Source organism: Scyliorhinus torazame, chromosome 2, assembly GCF_047496885.1.
Source record: "Scyliorhinus torazame isolate Kashiwa2021f chromosome 2, sScyTor2.1, whole genome shotgun sequence".
NCBI lineage: Eukaryota > Metazoa > Chordata > Chondrichthyes > Carcharhiniformes > Scyliorhinidae > Scyliorhinus > Scyliorhinus torazame.
In genome coordinates this window covers 304590160-304614685 of record NC_092708.1, presented here as the reverse complement: position 1 = coordinate 304614685, position 24526 = coordinate 304590160, and the positions used below count along the sequence as shown (strand labels likewise).

The 24526-nt window shown below is 47.0% G+C and overlaps 1 long non-coding RNA gene across 2 annotated transcripts in view; it reads left to right on the top strand.

Annotated features, from left to right (window-relative positions):
* The window catches only part of LOC140407887 (uncharacterized), a 63531-nt gene that overhangs the window by 6806 nt on the left and 32199 nt on the right, over positions 1 to 24526 (top strand). The window contains exon 3 of one of the 2 annotated variants that reach the window (XR_011939860.1): positions 729 to 2996. The exons of the other annotated variant lie outside the window; for it this stretch is intronic. This is a non-coding gene — a long non-coding RNA (uncharacterized lncRNA). Of the gene's footprint in view, positions 1 to 728; positions 2997 to 24526 lie in introns of those variants that run through there. 2 annotated transcript variants of the gene reach the window in all.

The window sequence follows — 24526 nt, the reverse complement described above, 5'->3', positions numbered from 1 at the left end:
ACAGAATACTGGGCTAATGGTAAGATCCTTGGTAGTGTGGATGAGCAGAGAGACCTCGGTGTCCATGTACAGAGATCCCTGAAAGTTGCCACCCAGGTTGAGAGGGTTGTTAAGAAGGCGTACGGTGTGTTCGGTTTTATTGGTAGAGGGATTGAGTTTCGGAGCCATGAAGTAATGTTGCAGCTGTACAAAACTCTAGTGCAGCCGCATTTAGAGTATTACGTGTAATTCTGGTCACCGCATTATAGGCAGGGTGTGGAAGCATTGGAAAGGGTGCAGAGGAGATTTACCAGAATGTTGCCTGGTATGGGGGGGAAGATCTTATGAGGGAAGGCTGAGGGACTTGAGGCTGTTTTCGTTAGAGAGAAGAAGGTTAAGATGTGACTTAATTGAGGCATACAAGATGATCAGAGGATTAGATAGGGTGGACAGTGAGAGCCTTTTTCCTCGGATGGTGATGTCTAGCACGAGGGGACATTAGATATAGGACAGATGTCAGAGGTAGGTTCTTTACTCAGAGAGTAGTAAGGGCGTGGAATGCCCTGCCTGCAACAGTCGTGGACTCGCCAACACTAAGGGCATTCAAATGGTCATTGGATAGACATATGGACGATAAGGGAATAGTGTAGATGGGCTTTAGAGTGGTTTCACAGGTCGGCGCAACATCGAGGGCCGAAGGGCCTGTACTCCGCTGTAATGTTCTATGTTCTATATTCTATAACACCCAGATGACTCTTAGGACCAAGCAGCTGGTTTATGAGGCCAACATTCTCAGAGCCTTGCATAATTGTGAAATAATGCAGCTATCAAGAAAGGAAGCACAACAACTTTCATCATCATGGTTTGCAGTGCATTCTGGGCATCCCATGGAAGGACAAAATCACAAATGCAGCAGTCATCTTGAAAGCACATCTAAGTATTTTGGCACACATCGAGCAGAGGCGATTTTGAAAGCTCAGCAATGTTCGGAGGATGGAAGAGAGACATTTAATCAAAGGTATTCTACATGGTGAGTCGGCCAGCACCAAAAGACCAATAGGATGGCCAAAGATCCACTTCAAGGATTCTTGCAAGTGTGACTTGAAAGCCCTCTTTCTGCACTGGGGAGACACTAACTAACAGCACAGGAAAACAGTGATACCTCCTGTGGGCTGGCCAGCGGCAACACGATGATCAGTGGCCACAGGTGCCAACAGAAAACAACCCACAACAACACCTGGTAAGCACTTCATATGTGGCACTTGTAGCACAACCTGTCTCTCACCGAATGGTCTCTTCACCCATCAGCCAAAATGTATGATATGAAGCAACCTCATCCCCAGCCAAATCGATTTGCTGCGTTTCCAACATCTTTAGTAGACAGAAGGATGCTGGAGACAAGTGAGGCTGAGTACACTTAGGAATTTCTGCTCATCGTGCCAGCAATGCAAATGTTATATTACTTGGCCTTGCTGTGGTATTCTTTTCAAACCAAATATACTGCATTTGAACACTCAAAAATAAATTAATCAATTTTGGTCACAACCAACACTCAATTTCTATGATATAATCACAGAATCCCTACAGTGAGAAAGAGGCCATTCAGCCCATCGAGTCTGCATCGACCCTCTGAAAGAGCACCCACCTAAGCCTACTCCCCCACCCCATCCCTTTAACCCTACCTAACCTGCCAAATCCCTGGACACTAAGGGCAATTTATTATGGCCAATCTGCCTAACCTGCACATCTTTGGATTGGATATCTTTGGAAGATGCAAGCATGCTGAAATATGACTTTTATTTCCTAAAGATACTACAACAATCCTCATTTGCCTTAAGAATAAAGTAAATAACTCTACTTCCATCTAAAAAGATTCTGGAGATTAAAATATTATCTTCCCCAATTCACCAGTTATATTTATGACTTGGTAGTGTTTTCTCTCGGGATGCCATTATTGATTAAGCACTGAACTTGCAGTAATCAGTTGCAGTGAAAATCTGTTCTCTTAGTGTCTCAAGCTTTCAGATGGAGTTTGATTCTTCTGAAGGACACAAGTGGATTTGAATCACAGCGATGAAATCATTAACTGCTATTTGAAAGTTTGCGAGACTAAAGGGAGAACAGATTTTCACCATAAGTTATTTTAAAAGATTGTGGTGATTAAATACTAAACTTACAATTAGTCCAAAACACGCTTCAACAATTTTGAGTCAATTATTCCTGCTCAAGAGTATCAGCAGGAGCACAAATGGAGGGAACGTCCAGCCCTCCCCACTGGCAGGATCTTTGGATCCCACTGAAGGCAACCCCCGCATTCCCTTCAGCCCCCTCCGTCATCGGAAAACACATCAGGGGTGGGGCCTGGAAAATCCCACCTAAATGTAAAGTACTGCAGATGCTGGAAATCTGAATGAAAAGCACAAAATGCTGCAAATATTCAGCATGCCAGGCAACGTCTCCAGAGGGAGAAGCAGAGACGTTTCAGGTCTGACCTTACTGCAGGAATCAACAGGAAGACTATTATTTTCAAGTTCAAGCCTCTTTAGAATACAGCCAGTCGGCAGGTTCCAGGATCACTGAAAGGCAAGCTCAGCAAAGCTGGATGTCAAAAACCCAAGAGTTTCATTAATGAACCAGGATGGTTCCTCCCAGCCCCACAGGAAATTCCTGAAAAAAAGTGTTCCACTGATTTGGCCACTTATCCTCTGTCACAGGTGGATAAGGCCAATGCGGCACCTGAAAATTGCAAGTGGGGTCCTACAATTTGTGTGAGACATTTAATTACAGATGTAATCTGCCTCCTGCCTTGTTAAGGCTGAGCTGATGCGCAGTCATTTACATGTTGGTCTGAAAATAGCAGCAGGCAAACTTTGGGCATCTAGGGAGCTGCTGCTGTTACCTTACCATTGTTAACAGCTGGACAACTTGTAAACTGGGACACTGGCTGTTGAAAATCACCATGCCCGCCCCTCCCCCTGCAATTGTGAGTCTTCAGGATAACAAATAAATAACCGTGTGTGGCCTTTGAAAATTGCACAATGTGTGGTTGAAAATTATTGCTTGAAGTGCGAAAGCACAGATTTTTAAAGTTGAAAACAGACCCTTTGTGTGAACATTTAGGTATTGAGGAATCCTTAAACCAGAAATCTTAAGGCTCTATCACGCTCCAGTGTCAATAAGCAATCTTCTTTTCCCATGGTAAGAAAGAGGACAAAAATGAACAGGCAATTATCCAGGACAAAAATGTTGGCACATTATTAACTTTCGACTGCATCGGCATCTCCAGAAATAGCCTAGCTCTGCCCACAGGGTAAGTCATATATAGCGCAGCGCTACAGTAAAAAGACCATGAACAAAAGAGCTGACACAAGATGTAGAATTAATTTGAACATGTCCAATAGGATCTGGAAAGACCATTTTGAACTTTGTTCTGCAAAGTAGTAAAATGGGTTTTTAATTATTGGAAAGCCCCACTCACATGTTGAAGATAAAAACTCATTTTTATTTGTAGCTGCGTTGTTTTATTCTCATCAATTTTCTCTGCTAGTTTTATCACATACTTTCCTGAAGCCACCAATTCCTCATGCAAGTATGCTTCTACAAAGATGCATTATTTCTGTACCTGAAACCATGGGCCATTCTTCATGGATGTAAATGTGAACAAGTTGCTCGACCAGTGACTGCCACAAAAAACATTTATTTTTAAAGTATTCTTATGTTCCCTTTCCCCTTGGTAAAGTTGTGCATGTGGCCATAAATATACTTGGCATACAAGCTGCAGCTTCCTTCAGAGTTTATCCCGACATGTTCAGTCACTAAACAGGTCATTTTAAGCGTTCTCTGAAGGACTGCTTCTTGTAGAGGCCTGTACCTGGTTGAAGTGCTACTGTGAACAGAATTCTTCCATGGTGGGCTCAATGACAGGCTTGGGGAATAATTTGAGGGGTGGGCCAAAAATCAGTTTTACACTGGCGTGAATTTCCCATGGGATCTTCCACTGGTGTCCACCATGGCAGATCAAGAAACCTTCTGGTGGCCAGTATGAAACTGTTTTTCACCTTCCGAATTGGATGCAGAAGAAAGCCTGACCGTAATCTGCTCCCAACACCTGATTCTCCGTGATGACATTGGAAAAACTCGCCAGTCGAGACCATACCGCAACAACATGGCATGCAGAAGTTGGGACTTACCTGAACAATGCCTGGGGATGCCTCCAGATTTCAGAGTGGAGATCGGCAGAAACTCTGGACTTTGGAATACCAGATTAGTGGGTGGGAGGAGCATCGAAGAGGTGGAACTTCCAGCTTCCGTGTCATCAAGGAGGCCCATCTTCCAGCCGCAGCGTGTTCCTGGAGATCCGTCTTCTTTGTTCAATGGTGGGTCAGTGATATTGGGCATTTTTACAATATGGCACCCAGATATGACGATGAGGACGCATGCAATCAAGCTAGGCCTGGCATGGAACACAGTGTTAAACCCTGGATACAAAATTAACGAGGTGAGGGCCGGGCATTATGTTTTCTCGTCAGCCTCAGCTGCGGGAAACACTACTTGTCGTCCCCCCCGCTGCCACAGCACTTAGTCCCAGATGGAACAATTATGCCCATTGTTCCTGCTTGGTGAGATGATTATCTACGGAAGCAGGAACCAGGTTCTGTCACTTGCAAACTATTTGTCAATCAATTTAGAACATAGAACATACAGTGAAGAAGGAGGCCTTTCGGCCTATCGGGTTTGCCCCGACCCACTTAATCCCTCACTAACGTTTTTGGACACTAAGGGCAATTTAGCATGGCCAATCCACCTAACTTGCATGTCTTTGGACTGTGGGAGGAAAACGGAGCACCCGGAGGAAATCCACGCAGACACGGGGAGAACGTGCAGACTCCGCACTGACGGTGACCCAACTGGGTATTGAACCTGGGACCCTGCGCTGTGAAGCCATACTGCTAGCCACTGTGACCCTGTGCCGCCCCTGATTAGTCACTGATTAAGTCAGGAAGGGATAGGTGTTGAAGGCTCAATGTATCTTGGTAACTTTCACCATATCTTGCATTTGTGTAAGTAATCTTGTGCATGATGTCACACACAATCTGTGCATTAAGAGTATTGAAGCCCTCCCTGTTCAGGTATTTGAGGGAGTTTTAAGACCAGAAGACAATAAGACATAGGAGCAGAAATAGGCCACTCGGCCCATCGAGTCTGCTCCGCCATTCAATCATGGCTGATATTTTTCTTCTCCCCATTCTCCTGCCTTCTCCCTATAACCCCTGATCCCCTAATCAAGAACCTATCTATCTCTGTCTTAAAGACACTCAGTGATTTGGCCTCCACAGCCTTCTGCGGCAAAGAGTTCCACAGATTCAATACTCTGGCTGAAGAAATTCCTCCTCATCTCTGTTTTAAAGGATCGTCCCTTTAGTCTGAGATGGTGTCCTCTGGTTCTAGTTTTTCCTATAAGTGGAAACATCCTCTCCATGTCCACTCTATCCAGGCATCATAGTATCCTGTAAGTTTCAATAAGATCCCCCCTCATCCTTCTAAACTCCAACGAGTACAGACCCAGAGTCCTCAACCATTCCTCATACGAAAAGCTGTTCATTCCAGGGATCATTCTTGTGAACCTCTTCTGGTCCCTTTCCAAGACCAGCACATCCTTCCTTAGATACGGGGCCCAAAACTGCTCACAATACTCCAAATGGGGTCTGACCAGTGCCTTATACAGCCTCCGAAGTACATCCCTGGTCTTGTATTCTAGCCCTCTTAACATGAATGCTAACATTGCATTTGCCTTCTTAAGTGCCGACTGAACCTGCACATTAACCTTAAGTGAATCGTGAACAAGGACTCCCAAGTCCCTTTGTGGTTCTGATTTCCTAAGCATTTCCCCATTTAGAAAATAGTCTATGTCTAAATTCCTTCTTCCAAAGCGATTAGCCTCACACTTTTCCACATTGTATTTAATTTGCCACTTCATTGTCTACCCTCCTAGCTTGTCCAAATCCTTCTGCAGCCCCCTTGCTTCCTCAATATTACCTCTCCCTCTATAGACCTTTGCATCATCTGCAAACTTAGCAACAGTGCCTTCAGTTCCTTCTTCCAGATCATTAGTGTATATTGTGAAAAGTTGTAGTCCCAGCACAGACCCCTGAGGCATACCACTAGTCACCGGCTGCCATCCTGAAAAGACCCCTTTATCCCCACTCTCTGCCTTCTGCCAGTCAGCCAATCCTCTATCCATGCCAGGGTCTTATCCTTAACACCATGGGCTCTTAACGTATTTAACAATCTCCCATACGGTACATTGTCAAAGGCCTTCGAAATAAATCACGTCCAAAGAACAAACAAAGAACAAAGAAAAGTATAGCACAGGAACAGGCCCTTCGGCCCTACAAGCCTGTGCCAACCAGGCTGCCTGACTAAACTAAAATCTTCTACACTTCCTGGTCCGTATCCCTCTATTCCCATCCTATTCATGTATTTGTCAAGATGCCCCTTAAATGTCACTATCGTCCCTGCTTCCACCACCTCCGGCAGCGAGTTCCAGGCACCCTCTATCCTCTGTGTAAAAAAACTTGCCTCGTACATCTCCTCTAAACCTTGCCCCTCGCACCTTAAACCTACGCCCCCGAGTAATTAACCCCTCTACCCTGGGGAAAAGCCTCTGACTATCCACTCTGTCTATGCCCCTCATAATTTTGTACACCTCTATCAGGTCACCCCTCAACCTCCGTCGTTCCAGTGAGAACAAACTGAGTTTATTCAACCGCTCCTCATAGCTAATGCCCTCCATACCAGGCAACATCCTGGTAAATCTCTTCTGCACCCTCTCTAAAGCCTCCACATCCTTCTGGTCGTGTGGCGACCAGAATTGAACATTATACTCCAAGTGTGGCCTAACTAAGGTACTATACAGCTGCAACATGACTTGCCAATTCTTATACTCAATTCCCCGGCCAATGAAGGCAAGCATGCCTTCTTGACTACCTTCTCCACCTGTGTTGCCCCTTTCAGTGGCCTGTGGACCTGTACACCTAGATCTCTCTGACTTTCAATACTCTTGAAGGTTCTACCATTCACTGTATATTCCCTACCTGCATTAGACCTTCCAAAATGCGTTACCTCACATTTGTCTGGATTAACTCCATCTGCCATCTCTCCGCCCAAGTCTCCAAACAATCTAAATCCTGCTATATCCTCTGACAGTCCTCATCGCTATCCGCAATTCCACCAACCTTTGTCGTCTGCAAACTTACTAATCAGACCAGTTACGTTTTCCTGCAAATCATTTATATATACTACGAACAGCAAAGGTCCCAGCAATGATCCCTGCGGGACACCACTGGTCACAGCCCTCCAATTAGAAAAACACCCTTCCATTGCTATTCTCTGCCTTCTATGACCTAGCCAGTTCTATATCCATCTTGCCAGCTCATCCCTGATCCCGTGTGACTTCACCTTTTGTACCAGTCTACCATGAGGGACCTTGTCAAAAGCCTTACTGAAGTCCATAGAGACAACATCCACTGCCCTACCTGCATCAATCATCTTTGTGACCTCTTCGAAAAACTCAATCAAGTTAGTGAGACACAACCTCCCCTTCACAAATCCATGCTGCCTCTTGCTAATACGTCCATTTGCTTCCAAATGGGAGTAGATCCTGTCTCAGAGAATTCTCTCCAATAATTTCCCTACCACTGAGGTAAGGCTCACCGGCCTGTAGTTCCCTGGATTACCCTTGCTACCCTTCTTAAACAAAGGAACAACATTGGCTATTCTCCAGTCCTCCGGGACATCACCTAAAGACAGTGAGGATCCAAAGATTTCTGTCAAGGCCTCAGCAATTTCCTCTCTAGCCTCCTTCAGTATTCTGGGGTAGATCCCATCAGGCTCTGTGGACTTATCTACCTTAATATTTTTCAAGACGCCCAACACCTATTCTTTTTGGATCTCAATGTGACCCAGGCTACCTACACACCCTTCTCCAGACTCAACATCCATCAATTCCTTCTCTTTAGTGAATACTGATGCAAAGTATTCATTTAGTACCTCACCCATTTCCTCTGGCTCCACACATAGATTCCCTTGCCTATCCTTCAGTGGGCCAACCTTTCACTGGCTACCCTCTTCCTTTTTATGTATCATAGATTATCATAGAATTATCATAGAATTTACAGTGCAGAAGGAGGCCATTCGGCCCATCGAGTCTGCACCGGCTCTTGGAAAGAGCACCCTACCCAAGGTCAACACCTCTACCCTATCCCCATAACCCAGTAACCCCACCCAACATTAAGGGGAATTTAGCATGGCCAATCCACCTAACCTGCACATCTTTGGACTGTGGGAGGAAACCGGAGCACCCGGAGGAAACCCACGCACACACGGGGAGGATGTGCAGACTCCGCACAGACAGTGACCCAAACCGGGAATCGAACCTGGGACCCTGGAGCTGTGAAGCAATTGTGCTATCCACAATGCTACCGTGCTGCCTATGTATGTGTATAAAGCCTTGGGATTTTCCTTAACGCTTTTTGCCAATGACTTTTTGTGACCCCTTATAGCCCTCCTGACTCCTTGCTTAAATTCCTTCCTACGTTCCTTATATTCCACACATGCTTTGTCTGTTCCCAGCCTTCTAGCCCTGACAAATGCCTCCTTTTTCTTTTTGACGAGGCCTACAATATCTCTCGTTATCCAAGGTTCCCTAAATTTGCCATATTTATCCTTCTTACGCACATGACCTTGCCGGTCCTGAATTCCTTTCAACTGACATTTGAAAGCCTCCCACAAGTCAGATGTTGATTTACCCTCAAACATCCGCCCCCAATCTAGGTTCTTCAGTTCCCGCCTAATATTGTTATAATTAGCCTTCCCCCAATTTAGCGCATTCACCCTAGGACCACACTTATCCTTGTCCACCAGCACTTTAAAACTTACTGAATTGTGGTCACTGTTCCCGAAATGCTCCCCTACTGAAACTTCTACCAACTGGCCGGGCTCATTCCCCTATACCAGGTCCAGTACAGCCCATTCCTTAGTTGGACTATCTACATATTGTTTTAAGAAGCCCTCCCAGATGCTCCTTACAAACTCTGCCCCGTCTAAACCCCTAGCACTAAGTGAGTCCCAGTCAATATTGGGGAAGTTGAAGTCTCCCATCACAACAACTCTGTTGTTTTTACTCATTTCCAAAATCTGTCTACCTATCTGCTCCTCTATCTCCCGCTAGTTGTTGGGAGGCCTGTAGTAAACCCCCAACATTGTGACTGCACCCTACTTATTCCTGATCCCTACCCACATAGCCTTGCTGCCCTCTGAGGTGCCCTCCCATAGTACAGCTGTGATATTCTCCCTAACCAGTAGCGCAACTCCGCCACCCCTTTTACATCCCCCTTTATCCCGCCTGAAACATCTAAATCCTGGAACGTTTAGCTGCCAATCCTATCCTTCCCTCAACCAGGTCTCTGTAATGGCAACAACATCATAGTTCTAAGTACTAATCCAAGCTCTAAGTTCATCTGCCTTACCCATAATATGTCTTGCATTAAAGCATATGCACTTCAGGCCACCAGACCCGCTGTTTTCAGCAACATCTCCCTGTCTGCTCTTCCCCAGAGGCATACTGGCCCTATTCCCTAGTTCTCCCTCAATCTTTTCACCTTCTGACCTATTGCACTGGTACCCAACCCCCTGCCATACTAGTTTAAACCCTCCCGTGTGACACTAGCAAACCTCGCGGCCAGGATATTTATGCCTCTCCGGTTTAGATGCAACCCGTTCTTCTTATACAGGTCACACCTGCCCCGGAGGAACTCCCAGTGGTCCAGATAACAGAAATCCTCCCTTCTACACCAGCTGTTTAGCCACTCTATTTTCCTATTTCCAGCCTCACTGGCACGTGGCACAGGGAGTAATCCCGAGATTACAACCCTCGAGGTCCTGTCTTTAACTTTATGCCTAGCTCCCTGAACTCCTGCTACATGACCTCATGCCCCTTCCTGCCTATGTCGTTAGTACCAATATGTAGAACGACCTCTACCTGTTTGCCCTCCCCCTTCAGGATGCCCGCTACCCATCCTGAGACATCCTGGACCCTGGCACCAGGGAGGCAACATACCATCCTGGAGTCTCTTTCACATCCACAAAAGCACCCATCTGGGCCCCTGACTATAGAGTCCCCTATGACTATTGCTCTTCTGCGTTTTGACCCTCCCTGCTGAACATCAGAGCCAACCGTGGTGCCACTGCTCTGGCTGCTGCTGTTTTCCCCTGATAGGCTATCCCCCCCGACAGTATCCAAAGGGGTATACCTGTTTGAGAGGGGGACAACCACAGGGGATTCCTGCACTGACTGCCTGCCCCGTCTGGTGGTCACCCATTTCTCTGCCTGCACCTTGGGTGTGACCACATTTATATAACTGCTATCTATGACGCTTTCTGCCACCTGCATGCTCCTAAGTGCATCCAACTGCTGCTCCAACCGAACCATGCGGTCTGTGAGGAGCACTAGTTGGGTGCACTTTCTGCAGATGAAACCATCCGGGACGCTGGAAGCCTCCAGGACCTGCCACAGCTCACAGTCAGAGCACTGCACCCCTCTAATTGATATTACGTTAATTAGTTGGTAAATTCAATTCAAGAATTTTTTTTTTTAAAGTTACTGTTAATTATATGTTTCCTGGCACTTGATTTCTACTATAAATGTTAAAGCTAAATACAGTACTCTCCGATCTCTGGCTTAGATATCCCTCTGAATTAAAATTAAGTAATTATGTTTAATTAGTTTAACAATGTTTAATTTTTAAATTTAGTGTAGATTCCCAACCAGCCAATCAGGTCACAGCTTTACTGTGATGTCACTTCAGTTTTTCCCCCCCACACAATTTGAAAAGGAATAAAAATAAAAATAAAAATCACTTAGCTTCCCAGGATGCTCTCTGGTTCTCTCCCGGCAGATTAAAAGTTACAGGCCAGAAGAAAGAGAACAAAACAGTCGGGAAAAAGCAACTTCTCCCACTCTGCACCGAATTACCTCACTGCACCAAATTACCAAGTTCCAATTCCCACTCTGGATGTGTCTCACTCACTCAAGATGTGTCTCCTTCACCTGCGCAAAGTCCACTGGTTCTCCTTTGTCTAACTTCCTTGTTACCGCCTCAAAGAACTCTAACAGATTTGTATTGTAGAGTGGTTCTCTTGGAATTGGCGCTGGATTAGTAATCCAAAGACTCAGCGTAATTATATGGGGCAACGATTTTGAATCCCACAAAGCCAGGTGGTGGAATTTAAAATCAATGAACTATCTGGGATTAAAAGTCTAATGATGACCATGAAACCATTGTCAATTATCATAAAAATCCATTTGGTTCACTAATATATTTTATGGAAGGAAATCTCCCATCCTAATGTGATCTGGCCTACATGTGACTCCAGACCCACAGCAATGTGGTTGACTCTGAAGTATCCTTTGAAATGATCTAGCAATCACTCAGTTGTATTCAACCGCTGCAAAAACATGAAAAAGGAATGAAAATGGACAGACCACTCGGCATCAACCCAGGCACCAGAATTGACCGGCTAATCCAGCCGTGTCAACTCTGCAAAGTAGGGTACGAAGTCTTACAACACCAGGTTAAAGTTCAACAGGTTTGTTTCGATGTCACTAGCTTTCGGAGCGCTAGTGTAGATTCCCAACCAGCCAATCAGGTCACAGCTTTACTGTGATGTCACTTCAGTTTCCCCCCCCCACACAACTTGAAAATAAATTGAAAACTAGCTCCGAAAGCTAGTGACATCGAAACATACCTGTTGGACTTTAACCTGGTGTTGTAAGACTTCGTACTGTGCTCACCCCAGTCCAACGCCGGCATCTCCACATCATGGCTGCAAAGTAGGAGCAGCACGGTAGCACAAGTGGCTAGCACTGTGGCTTCACAGCGCCAAGGTGCCAGGTTTGATACCCCGCTGGGTCACTGTCTGTCTGTGAGGAGTCTGCACGTTCTCCCCGTGTCTGCGTGGGTTTCCTCTGCGTGCTCCGATTTCCTCCCACAGTCCAAAGATGTGCAGGTTAGGTGGATTGGCCATGATAAATTGCCCTTAGTATCCAAAAAGGTTAGGTGGGGTTATTGGGTTACGGGGATAGGGTGGAAGTGAGGGCTTAAGTGGGTCGGTGCAGACTCGATGGGCCAAATGGCCTCCTTCTGCACTCTATGTTCTATGTTCTTCCTTACTAACATCTGGGAACTTGTGCCAAAGTTGGGAGAGCTGCCTCACAGACTCGTTACGCAAAAGCCTGACATAGTCATACTCACAGAATCATACCTCACAGACAATGTCCCAGACAGCACTATCACCATTCCTGGGTATGTCCTGTCTCACCGGTAGGACAGACCCAGCAGAGGTGGCGGCACAGTGGTATACAGTCGGGAGGGAGTTGTTCTGGGAGTCCTCAACATCGACGCTGGACCCAATGATGTCTCATGGCTTCAGGTTAAACATGGGCCAGGAAACCTCCTGCTGATTACCGCATACTGGCCACCATCAGCTGATGAATCAGTACTCCTCCATGTTGAGCACCACTTGGAGGAAGCAAAATATGCTCTGGGGGGCGGGACTTCAATGTCCATCACCAAGAGTTGCTCGGTAGTACCACCACAGACTGAGCTGGTCAGGTCCTAAAGGACATAGCTGCTGCACTGGGACTGCAGCAGGTGGTGAGGGAACCAACAAGAGGGGAAAACATACTTGACCTCATCCTCACCAACCCCTGCCTGTTGCAGATGCATCTGTCTTGACAGTATTGGTAGAAGTGACCACCTCACAGTCCTTGTGGAGACAAAATCCTGTCTTCACATTGAGGATACCCTCCATCATGTTGTGTGGCACTATCACCGTGCTAAATGCGATAGACTTCAAACCAATCTAGCAACACAAGATTGGGCATGCATGAGGCACTGTGGGACATCAGTAGCAGCAGAACTGTTTCAACCACAATTGGCAACCTAATGGCCCGGCATATCCCCCACTCTACCATTAGTACCAAGCCAGGGGATCAACCCTGGTTCAATGAAGAGAGCAGGAGAGCGTGCCAGCAGCAACACCAGGCATATCAAAAAATGGGGTGTCAACCTGATGAAGCTACAACACAGGACTATCTGCGTGTCAAACAGCATGAGCAGCAAGTAATAGAGCTAAGCGAATCCGTAACAAACATATCAGATCTAAGCTCTGCAGTCCTGCCACATCCAGCCGTGAATAGTGGTGGAAAATTAAACAACTCACTGGAGGAGAAGGCTCCACAAATATCCCCATCCTCAATGATGGAGGAGCTCAGCAGATCTGTGCTAAAGACAAGGCTGAAGCATTTGCAACAATGTTCAGACAGAAGTGCTGAGTGGATGATCCATCTCGGTCTACTCTGGAGGTCCCCAGCATCACAGATGTTAGTCTTCAGCCAATACGATTCACTCCACGTGATAATCAAGAAACAGCTGAAGGCACTGGATACTGCAAAGGCTATGGGCCATGACTATATTCTGGCATTAGTACTGAAGATCTGTGCTCCAGAACTTGCCACACTCCTAGCCAAGCTGTTCCAGTACAGCTACAACACTGACATCTACCCAGCAATGTGGATTTCCCACATGTGTCCTGTGCACAAGAAAGAGGACAAATCCAACCCAGCCAATTAGCACCCCATCAGTCCACTCTTCTTCATCATCATCAACAAAGTGGTGGAAGAAGTCATCAATCAACAGTGCTATCAGGTGGCACTTACTCGGCAATAACTTGCTCAGGGATGCTCAGTTTGGGTTCCACCAGGTCACATAACTCCTGACCCCATTACAGTCTTGGTTCAAACATGGGCAAAGGAGCTGAATTCCAGAGGTGAGGTGAGAGTGACTGCCATTGACATCAAGGCAGCATTTGACCCAATATGGCATCGACGAGCCCTAGCTAAACTGGAGTCAATGCAAATCAGGGGGAAAATTCTCCGCTGGTTGGGAACATACCCGGCACAAAAGAAGATGGGTGCAGTGGTTGGATGGCAATCATCTCAGTTCCAGGACATCACTGCAGGGGTTCCTCAGGGTAGTATTCTAGGCCCAACCATCTTCAGCTGCTTCATCAATGACTTCCCTTCCATCATAAAGTCAGAAGTTGGGCTGTGTGCAGATGACTGCACAATGTTCAGTACTATTCGCGACTAATACTGAAGCAGTCCATGCCCAAATGCTGCAAGACCTGAACAATATCCAGCCTTGGGCTGACAAGTGAAAAGTTACATTTGTGCCACAGAAGTGCCAGGCAATGACTATCTCCTACAAGAGAAGATCTAACTATCGCATTGCATTGCCATCGCTGAATCCCCACAATCAACATCCTGGGGGTTATCATTGCTCAGAAACTGAACTGGACTAGCCATATTAACACTGTGGCTACCAGAGAAGGGCAAAGGCTAGGAATCCTACGGCGCGTAACTTACCTTCCTGACCCCCCCAAAATCTGTCCACCATCTACAAGGCGCAAGTCAGGAGTGTAGTGGAATACTCTCCACTTGTCTGGATAAGTACAGCACCTACAACATTCGACACCATCCAGGACAAAGCAGCCCGCTTGATTGCTACCCCTTCCACAAACATTCAAACACACCACCACTGACAAACAGTGGCAGCCGTGTGTACCATCTACAAGATGCACTGCAGGAACTACTCACCAAGATTCCTTAGGCAGTATCTTCCAAACTCACAGCCACTACCATCTAGAAGGACAAGAACAGCAGATATCGGGGAACCCCACCAACTGGACGATCCCCTCCAAGTCACTCATCAGCCCGACTTAGAAATAATTCGCCGTTCCTTCACTGGTGCTGGGTCAAAATCCCGGAACTCCCTCCCTCCCTAACAGCACAGTGGGTGTACCTGCACCTCAGGGCCTGCAGCGGTTCAAGAAGGCAGCATACCACCACCTTCTGAATGGATACTAGGGATTAGCAATAAATGTTGGCCTAACCAGCAACTCCCACATCTCGTAAATGAATTTTTAAAAAGTTCTCAAAGCAATGTGGATGCGGTGGATTGCACCATGGAACTTGGGAAAGCCAACAACCCTATAGAAACTGGACAGCCCCATATCCCTGCTGTTTTGTTGTGGTGCCAAAGGTGATTGACTTTATAGAACTCACAGAGGATTCAAGTCACCTCACAATACTCTGTACTCTGGTTTTGAGATTGACCTTAGTGCCTGCACACAGGTTTGGGGCTGGATTCTCCGATCCTGCGGCTATGTCCGCGGGATCCATCTGGTCTTACGACCAGAAAGTTGGTGCCGCCCCGCACCAATCCCCCGTCCGGTCGTGGGCTAGCAGCGTGCAGCGTAAAGCCCCAGGCTTAACCTGCGGATACGGCCGGGGAATGGCCGGGTCCACAGCCGCCACGCGAGGTCCCCGAACGGTGTGAGCACACGTGTCCCACGCCGTTGGGGGACTCGGCCCATCGGGGGCGGAGCATCGGGGGAGGGCCTCAGGTGACGTTCTGAGGCTGTCCATGCGGCATACTCCCCGAGTGTGCTGTTTTTGAGGGGGGGGGGGAGCATCACAAAAATGGCACCGCCCCCGATTCCGGCGTAAACGTGAATTCTGCAGCCAATCGCCGAACGTGATTTCGGCGATCGGAGAATCCAGCCCATGATGTCCCTGGAACATACTCTTTTTTCAGATGTGTTCCCATGAAATCCCACACAGCTTCCTGAAATGAAACTTTAAAGTTGAGCATGGCCAACACCTTGACAGACGCAGGGAGTGATGCCCATATCTTGGAAGCTCGATAAGAAAATGGCATGGCTGCCAAATTGCCTCTTTAGCAAAGAGCACTTTATCGTTGTACACACCTCCTCATATGACCCCATGTCATCAATTTATTTTACGTGGGGATAATATCTGGTGGGCTTAATCCTCTTTAATTGGTCAGTCCATCCTGTGCTGCTGCTTTACTTCCTCCTCCATGATAATGACATACCAAAGAATGCCATCCCTAAACCTGAGAAACCGTCACTCTGAATGAGATGTGAGGTAAGGGCAGGAATTCTCCTGCTGTCGGGATTCTCTGTTCCCGCCGGCAGTGCACTCCAGCGGGAGTGGAAAATCTCACCACCAGCGAGCGCCGCCCCGCCGAGAAACACGCGGCTAAGGAACAGGAGAATCCAACACAAAGTCTCCCGGAGGTCACAGACAGAAGTGAGAATCAGTGAATTGGAAATCAAGTATTCGTACAACAAATCATTTTGAACTTTAACAAAGCACCACAGAAAATCCCCGGGCTCCCAAACTTCCACACTCCCACTTGTCACCTTTGGTCATGGCAACAGCTGTACCTTACGGAACTTCCACTTAACTTACCCCAATTGTTTTTAAGATGCACAACAGGGAACTTGAATCTGGAGCACCACTAACTCTCATTACAATATACTTAACTCGTCTCATTTGGAGCTCAGCAGAGGAGTCATAGAAAGCCCAAAAGTAGAAAGAACCACAGGCGGAATGATTTAACATAAATAGCTTTCTGCCAAACAATTGGATTGATTGAAATTGATCAAAGACGAGATGGAAATTCGGGTTTTAATTAATACCAGTCACTGAGTATGTTCGTTGTCTCGTTTTCAATCTATGCTTGAATTAAATTATCTTGCCTGAAATAAAGTACATCTTCTATTGTTCTACCTGCATAAGTATTCGGTATGCTCCCTTTGTAAAATCTCTGCTTCTCTATCCACTGGCCCTCATACTTTGTCATCATCTTCAGATTTGACCATTTCACATCAAGTTTCTCAATCTACATCATTAATTATGATTAATCCAAAACTGCAGATATTCCACTGCTGAGTGCTGGCCATCCCATTGACGATATTCCCTTGCACCCTTGTTGTTGAATATCCTTCAGCCAATTTCATACCGACTCCCCAAACTGTTTTGCATTCCCACAACTTTGGCCTCATATAGCCTTTTGTAAGTCGAAGGCATGATTCTCCAGCCTTGTTGCGCTCTCGCTCGGGCGAAACTGTTGCTCTGTTTATCTGGTTATAAATATGGCGGTCAATATGGTCGCCTTTCTTAATCCTAATTATATTTCTAGTTTCAGAGTCGCCAGGTATCTCTCGATACCGCCACAAGGTTCAACCCGAATACCGATCAAAGAGCCAATACACCAGTTAGTTAGTTCAAAGTCAATACTATTTATTTACACACACAGTAAGAACTACTCCTGCACAACAGTACTACAAATTAAACTATCTCCAACGCTAATGACTACAATTAACTTCGGGTGCCCACTTAGTCAGAGGACCAGTGGCCGTTGTTCGGATCTGAGGCTGTTGGGTACGAAGAGATACAGGAGAACAGCTAAGGCCGACCGTCTGGTAGCGAGCGTTGACCTTGAACTTACTTGCTTCTGGTGATGCTGGTGGATGGGTCTCTCGCCTGAGAGCCAAATCCAAGAGGACAAATCTCTCATGGAGGTTCCTTCTTATACTTGGAGGGGCTTCACGCGCTTTTAGGCGGGCCTTAAATGTGGTCCCAATTCATTGGACCGCTTCTCGATCATTGTTATTGATGTTAACCAATAATAGGGGTGGGTGCCCTGATGGCTGGGCGTGTCTTAGGTGGCCGTTGGCCTTGCTTTGTTTGTGTCTTTCTGGCATCAGGATGCCTGTAACAGTATCAACTACCTGAGTGTTAGTCCTTTGTTCCTCGGAGATGGGCCATCAATATGCTAATCGGCCCAGAATTTTGATTCCGTCTGGTAACTGCTTCCCAAATATACATTCAGGCACTGTGCCTGCTTGTTGTCTAGTATGGTCCACATTTCCCTACATTCTTTGTGAGCGTCCATTTTGTATTCTGGAAGTGGCCGTCCCAGATGGCTACACGCCCTCCTTGTGATCCTCAACGCGAAGCGTGAAGGATCATATTACTGCATCTTCTTTGTTCTCTGCCCAAGTCGAGCACCCACAATCAAGGACAGGCTCTACTCTACTCTCTCCTATGGATTGGAAACTTTACCTAAATTGTTTTATATGCACACGTTATTATAAAATTCTACGGGGCGCTATGACATTCAGGCATGCATTACAATTAAAACACGGGAACCTCTAACTATTCTTTTCTAAACTATCCTTAGTCACTTAAAAGAATTTACAACAGTATAAACTATACAACAGCAGCAATACATGTCTCTGTATCTTGGCGGTCAAGTACAGAATTTTACATCTTTCTATTAGAACAAACAAATTTTTAAAAAGTCGATGCACTTTAATTCACTTAAAGGCATGGGGGGTTTGCTGAAGTACGAAAATAGTGGGTCTGAATGTATATACCGGAGTGCGGGAGGCTTTCCTTCGCCATTTCCTAAGTCTCAGTGTCTGGATGACACTACAGAGTATTGTCATGGCTAACAGTGCTTCTACAATGTAGGACAGGGAATACCAGGTGATGAACCTGTCACACGAGGTTGGTGTGTCAGTTGCTGTCTCTGGGTGTAATGTGTGGCAGGGATGGGAAACATTCACGGCCTGTGAGGTGGGGGTCAGGGGGGTCGCATCCGCGCACAACTGAGGGATCCCGCGAAGATCTAAATGTAGACCATGATGTCTGTCTTCATGTTCTCTTCTTCCTTCCGTGGTCTTCCTGTGGCTTCTGTGGTTCTGGATTTCTGTGGGCACAAGCATAATATCTGTTATTATCTTGCTTAAGATCTCGTATGTCTGTTTGTCTGTCCCTTTATTACCAATTACCCATTATAATTGGTCACCATCTGTGATTCCCTCATTTAAAAAAAATTTTAAACCAAATATTTTGGGACAAGACATCCGAGAAGAAAATACTGTCTCAGCGCGAGCAGTCTCGCAGCCTGTGCGATCGATGCGGTGAGTGTACCATCCCAGTGTTTGAGGATGTAAATAGCATATGGAGAGCAACCTAAGGGTTTCTGGAAAACAAACAAAAGAGTCTAGAACCAAAAGTTCCGAATGGGGTGCATATGGGCCGCGGAGGGTAAGAATGGGTGGAATCCCCAGGTAGGATGGTGACCAGTGCCGTATGTGCACTATCCGAGCGTGGCTGGCCAGATGGGGGTCCTCAGGCAGGGCGGGGACCAGTGCTGTTTCTCCACTGCCTGAGCGACCGGACAAAAACAGAAAGAATTTGCGTTCGCCGTGGATGTTGCCTCTTGTGATTACCTTCGAATCAGAAGAGTAGCTATGGTCGGTTGTCTGCCGACAAACTAATTCCTTTAACTGCCAGTGATGGTTAAAAGAGTGGTGGCGTGGGACCATGAAAACTTTAAGTGAACAAACAACATTCAACATGTACAGTAACAAACATTTAAAGCAACAAACTAACATAACAAAAATCGTGCAGGTTCCGTTAGAAAGGACATTGTAAATCTCCATCGGTTCCTTTTTACCATCATCTGGACACCTCATTGCTCTATAGCGAACAGAGTCGCAAAGGGGTTCGTCTGGTGTGAGTCAGACTCTAAGTCATCATCTCCTCCCGGTTGCCATACTCATGACTGGAGTAGTTGTGCCAAAGCTGCTTGGGGCGAATTGGGGTCCATCTCATCATTCCGGGTGAGTCTGTACAAATTGTCTCAGTGCCAGTGTTTCGTGTCGAGGTTGGAGGTGGTAAGGGGCAATCCATAGTCGTCGGCCGGTGGGTCTGGATCAGGGGCTTTAATGTACGTGGTCTCAAAGGGATCGCTGGAATCTTGTTCGGAGTTGCCGGGAGTGGGGCCTGGTGCAGGTGTGTAATCGTGTTGCGGTGCTATGGGGCTGTCACGATCGCTGTCACTGTCGCTGCTGGTTGAATGAAGGGAGAGGCGGGGTCATGCCTCTGGGGGTGGAGTCAAAGTAGTGTCTGAGGATGGGCTGGACTGGTTGGGGGAGGGTAGGAATAGGTTGTCTGTGGGCGGGGCGTGTTCATCTGCTGCTGCAAGTGAGATGTGGTGTGAATGGTTGTTCTGTGTGCCATAAGCCTTCAGCTGGTTTATGTGAAACCATCCTGACTTGCCATTGGGATAAGTAATTTTATATGCGGAGGGGCTGACTTTATCAGAAATGGAGTACGGTCCTGCAAATTTGGGGAAGAGGAATGAGCTGGGGTTGTATCGGGATAGCATGACCTGCTGCCCTACTACAAATTCTGTGGCGTGTACTGTTTTGTCAAAGCAAACTTTACTTTGCTTCTTCCATGTCCCAAGCTTAACAGCTCCTGCGAGCTGGGCTGCTTTTACATTCTCGACAATCTGCTGAACTGCTTTCTCATGGGTGAGGGCGGTGACTGTGGGGCTGGCCAAATCGAGTCTTAACAAGTATTCTGTCCCCTTCATGTCGTCCGGTCATGAGGGTGTGGGGGGTGTATCCTGTCGACGTGGATACCGTGTTCCTTATGAACATTAGTGCAAAGGGGAGAATTGTGTCCCAGGTGCTATTGTGCTGTTGCACCATTTTCCTTAGGGTTGCTTTGAGAGTCCTATTCATTCTCTCAACTATTCCGCTTGTTTGGGGTGATATGAAATGTGGAATTTTTGTTTGATTACGAAAATTGTGAGCACGTTTTTCATCATTCGTCCTGTAAAATGTGAGCCTTGGTCGGACTCAATGCTGCAGGGAAGACCCCATCTTGTAAAGATGTGCTGAGTGAGGATCTTGGCTGTCGCTTTAGCCGTGTTCGTTCTGGATGGAAAAGCTTCCACCCATTTTGTGAAGGTGTCGATGACCACCAACACATACTTAAAACCATTCTTGTAGGGGGTAGGGGTCCTATATAATCAATCTGCAAATTCGTCCAGGGGTCACTAACGGGGTGGGTGTGACTAAGCTGACCTTTCCTTGCATATCTGTCCAGATTATTCTGGGTGCAGATTAAACAGTTTTCAATGTAGTGCGTTACATTGGATTTTAAATCGGCCACCAGCAGAGAGGTCTGAGGTGGGCGAGGGTTGCTTCTATGCCTTGATGTCCTTGGTTGTCATGGAATTGACAAATAATTTGGTTTCTGTTCTGAATGGGGACCACATCAATACCTTCTTTTAAAATTATACCATCATATGTCGTCAACGTGTTCTTGTGTTTATCGTAAGGGGCTGGGAAGTTGCCTTTTAAAACTTCCCTGAGCTGTTCGTCTTCTTTTTGGGCCTGCGCTAAATCCTGAATGTTGATCTGTGAGACCTAAACCACGTGTACTGGGGCGCTCTCGGGGAGGGTTCCAAAAGTGACCGTGTCTGGAACCTGCCTTTGCTAGGGCGTCTTCCTCAACGTTACATGGGGGGGAAGAACGATGGTGGCTACGAACTTTAATAATACGATATTTCCGATCTTTAGCTGTCCTTAGAATCTGCTGGAGTAATGGGGCTGAGGGTAGGGGTTTTCCATCTGCAGAAACGAAACCTCTAGATTCCCACAGGGGTAGAATTCTGTTACTCTATTACAGACATATAGACTGTCGGAATATATGTCGGCTGGGGTTGGGAACGAGTCAGGGTGGTCTACAATATGCACTACGGCTGCTAGTTCTGCTGCCTGTGAGCCTAAATGTTTGGGCAATTTCAGAGACATCTATTCTAACGCGCATCCCTGCGCATCCTCTACATATATACTGCAACCCGTAATCCTTTTACCATTCAAAACTGTGGAGGAGCCATCCGCATAAATCTTTAAGGGTGCGCCTATGTCTGTGGGCTGGGGTCTCTGGGGTGTAGTACCTGGTTATGGGGGAGATGACTTTGGTACAAAGGGTCCTGTGTTTTGTTTGGTGGAGATGATTTCACATTCACGTGGGGTGCCGGCATAATGTAAATTGTCTGCGACGAAAGTGTGTGTTTTTGGCCTCTGCACTGTTATGCCCCTTCCCTGCGCGAATTTGGCTGACTGTGCCGTCCTTTAGTCTACCATCCAGGAGAAGTTGTGTTGGGGTGTACTCAGTTAAAATGGTGATGGGGTTGAGTCCTGTTATGTAGGCGAAGTATTGAACTGCCCAAAAAACTGCGAGCAGGTGCCTTTCGCAGGCAGAAAATCCTTGCTCGACTGGATCAAGTACTCGTGAGGCGTATGCTACGGGGCCTAAACGATCGTGTCTTTCTTGGAGGGGCGCGGCCGAAAGGGTTCAGTCGGTGGTTGCAACCTCAATTGCGTGCGGGGAGAGTGGATCTGGGACATGCAACGCGGGGGCTGGGCTGAGGGCGCGTTTTAATGCATCCACGGCATCCGTGTGCTGTGGAAGCCATTCCCATGGTGCTTGCTTCTTTAGGAGTTCGGAGAGGGGTTTGTGGCAAAACCGTCAATGTGATTCCTACAGTAGCCAATCAGTCCTAGAAATGACCGGAGGGCTGTGACATTATGGGGCAGGGGTAATTTGACAATGGAGTTGATGCGTTTCTGCTCGATCTCGCGTTTGCCATGGGTGATGACTGCTCCTAAATAAATTACTTTTTCTTGTAGAATTTGGGCCTTTTGGGGGTTCACTTTACATCCAATTTGTTGAAGGAGTCTTAATAATTCGGTGAGAAGCGAAATGTGCTCTCCCTTAGTGTCGGTCTGTAGAAGTAAGTCGTCTACATACTGGATGAGCCAATTGGGTCGGGAAAATTTGGCTAATCCATTCGCCAGTTGTCGGTGGAAAATGGAGGGGGAGTTGTGGAAGGCACGTCCATGTGTATTGATGCCCATGGAAGGTGGAAGCAAAGTTATATTGGCACGCTTTATCCAATGGAATGGACCAAAAGCCATTGCTAATGTGCAAAACCGAAAAATCTTTTGACTGGAGTCCCTGTATAAGCATTGTCTCGGGACTCGTGGCTACGATGGGGGCTGCTACTAGGGTTACTTTGTTTAGTTCCTGGTAATCGATGGTCAATCACCATGATCCATCGGGTTTTCTGACAGGCCAAATTGGGGCATTGTTCGTTGTGACTACTGAACGGAGTATGTCTTGGTCAAGTAAACTCTGGATAACCTTTGAGATTTCTCCCTCTGCTTCTTGGGGAAAACCGTACTGCTTTTGGGGTTTGGGGTCGGGACCTGTAATGTTCACTAAGCCAGCGATCTTGCCACAGTCCTGCTTGTGCTGGGCAAAAGCTGCTTTGTGTCGCTGCAAAACGTCTCTAACCTCTCTGTCCTGACTAATGGCTCGAGGGTCGAACCAGAAGTCTCCTACTGCACTAATTCTGTTTTTGTAGTCTCCAACTGTGAGCGTGGCGGGGGCTCGAGCTGCCTTTGCCATTCTCCACACACATTTGTTTACGGGGTCGAACGATAGATTGTGGGAGCGCATAAAATCTATACCTAAAATGTGTTCGGCTCTCTGGGGTAGATCGACTAGAACTACGGGGTGTTTAGTTTTAATGTTCCCTATCTGAATCGCTACAGGGCCTGTGATGTGTCCCTGCTGCAAGTGCCCTGTAAAACCGTTGAGAGTAATGGTGTCTGTGGTGGACCATGTGTCTCGTTGAAACATTGTGGAGGAGTTGAGCGTGGTGCAGGACCCTCCTGTGTCCCAAAGAAATTCTATGGGGTGTCCCCGGACTGTGCCTGCCACTACCGGTCTTCCGGACTTGTCCCAAAGGGTGTCGCAGGCCCAAGTTGGGGAGTCCGAACACCGTCAATCGGTGCCGTTCATATCTGCGTTATCGGAACGGGTGCTAATACTATGGACTGGCTTGGCCCTATTCTTATTCAGGGTGCCTGCCTGCTGGTTTCGCTACTGTTTCTGGGGCGCATTACACTCTCATGCGTAGTGTCCTAATTGTCTGCAATTGTAACATTCTTGGGATTTAGGCTGCTGTGGGCTGTTTCTTCCCTCATTTACCCATGCGGGGTTCTGGTGTGTCCTAACTGGATGCATGTTAGCATCCACCTGCTCGTCCTCTACTTTACTGTAAGCTGATTTTCCCTTAACGGACTGTTCCCAAGCTCGGGCCAATCTCTGTAGTACCCATTTCTCATTGTGGGCCTCGTCTGAAGGGTTGTAATTTGCGCAAGCTCTCTGTCCTGCTTCTGTCGCATGAGAGACTACGATTCGAGTCCATTTGGCCATATTATCTGGGGTCAAATGGGCACGGGCTAACTCTCCAAATACCGCTGTGAAATGAATCCACAGGCATCCAGCAAACGCTGCGGGGTGCTCTGTCTTTTTCTGCCTACATTTGTTTAGGCCTTCTACGGGGTCTCCTTTGTTGTAGCCGATCGCATCTAGGATCGCTGCATGCATTTCTTGGAGGGTGCCTCCTCCTGCATTTTGTGGGTCGGGAAGGGCTGCCGCGACTGAAGGGTCGAGGCTCAAAACTGGGAGCTTCACTTGCTCTTTTTCATCCAGGCTGTACATGGTCGCCTGTAGTTTTACTCTTGCGAAATAATGGTGTGGGTCCGATATGGGTAGAAACGGTGTTATTTTATCGTCCGCGTCCCTTAATTGAGTGACGGTGAATGGGGTGGTGTACAGAAAATCGGGGTCTCCGTCTGTTGTGGCCCTGCGCTGTGTGGTGACAGGGTTCATGGG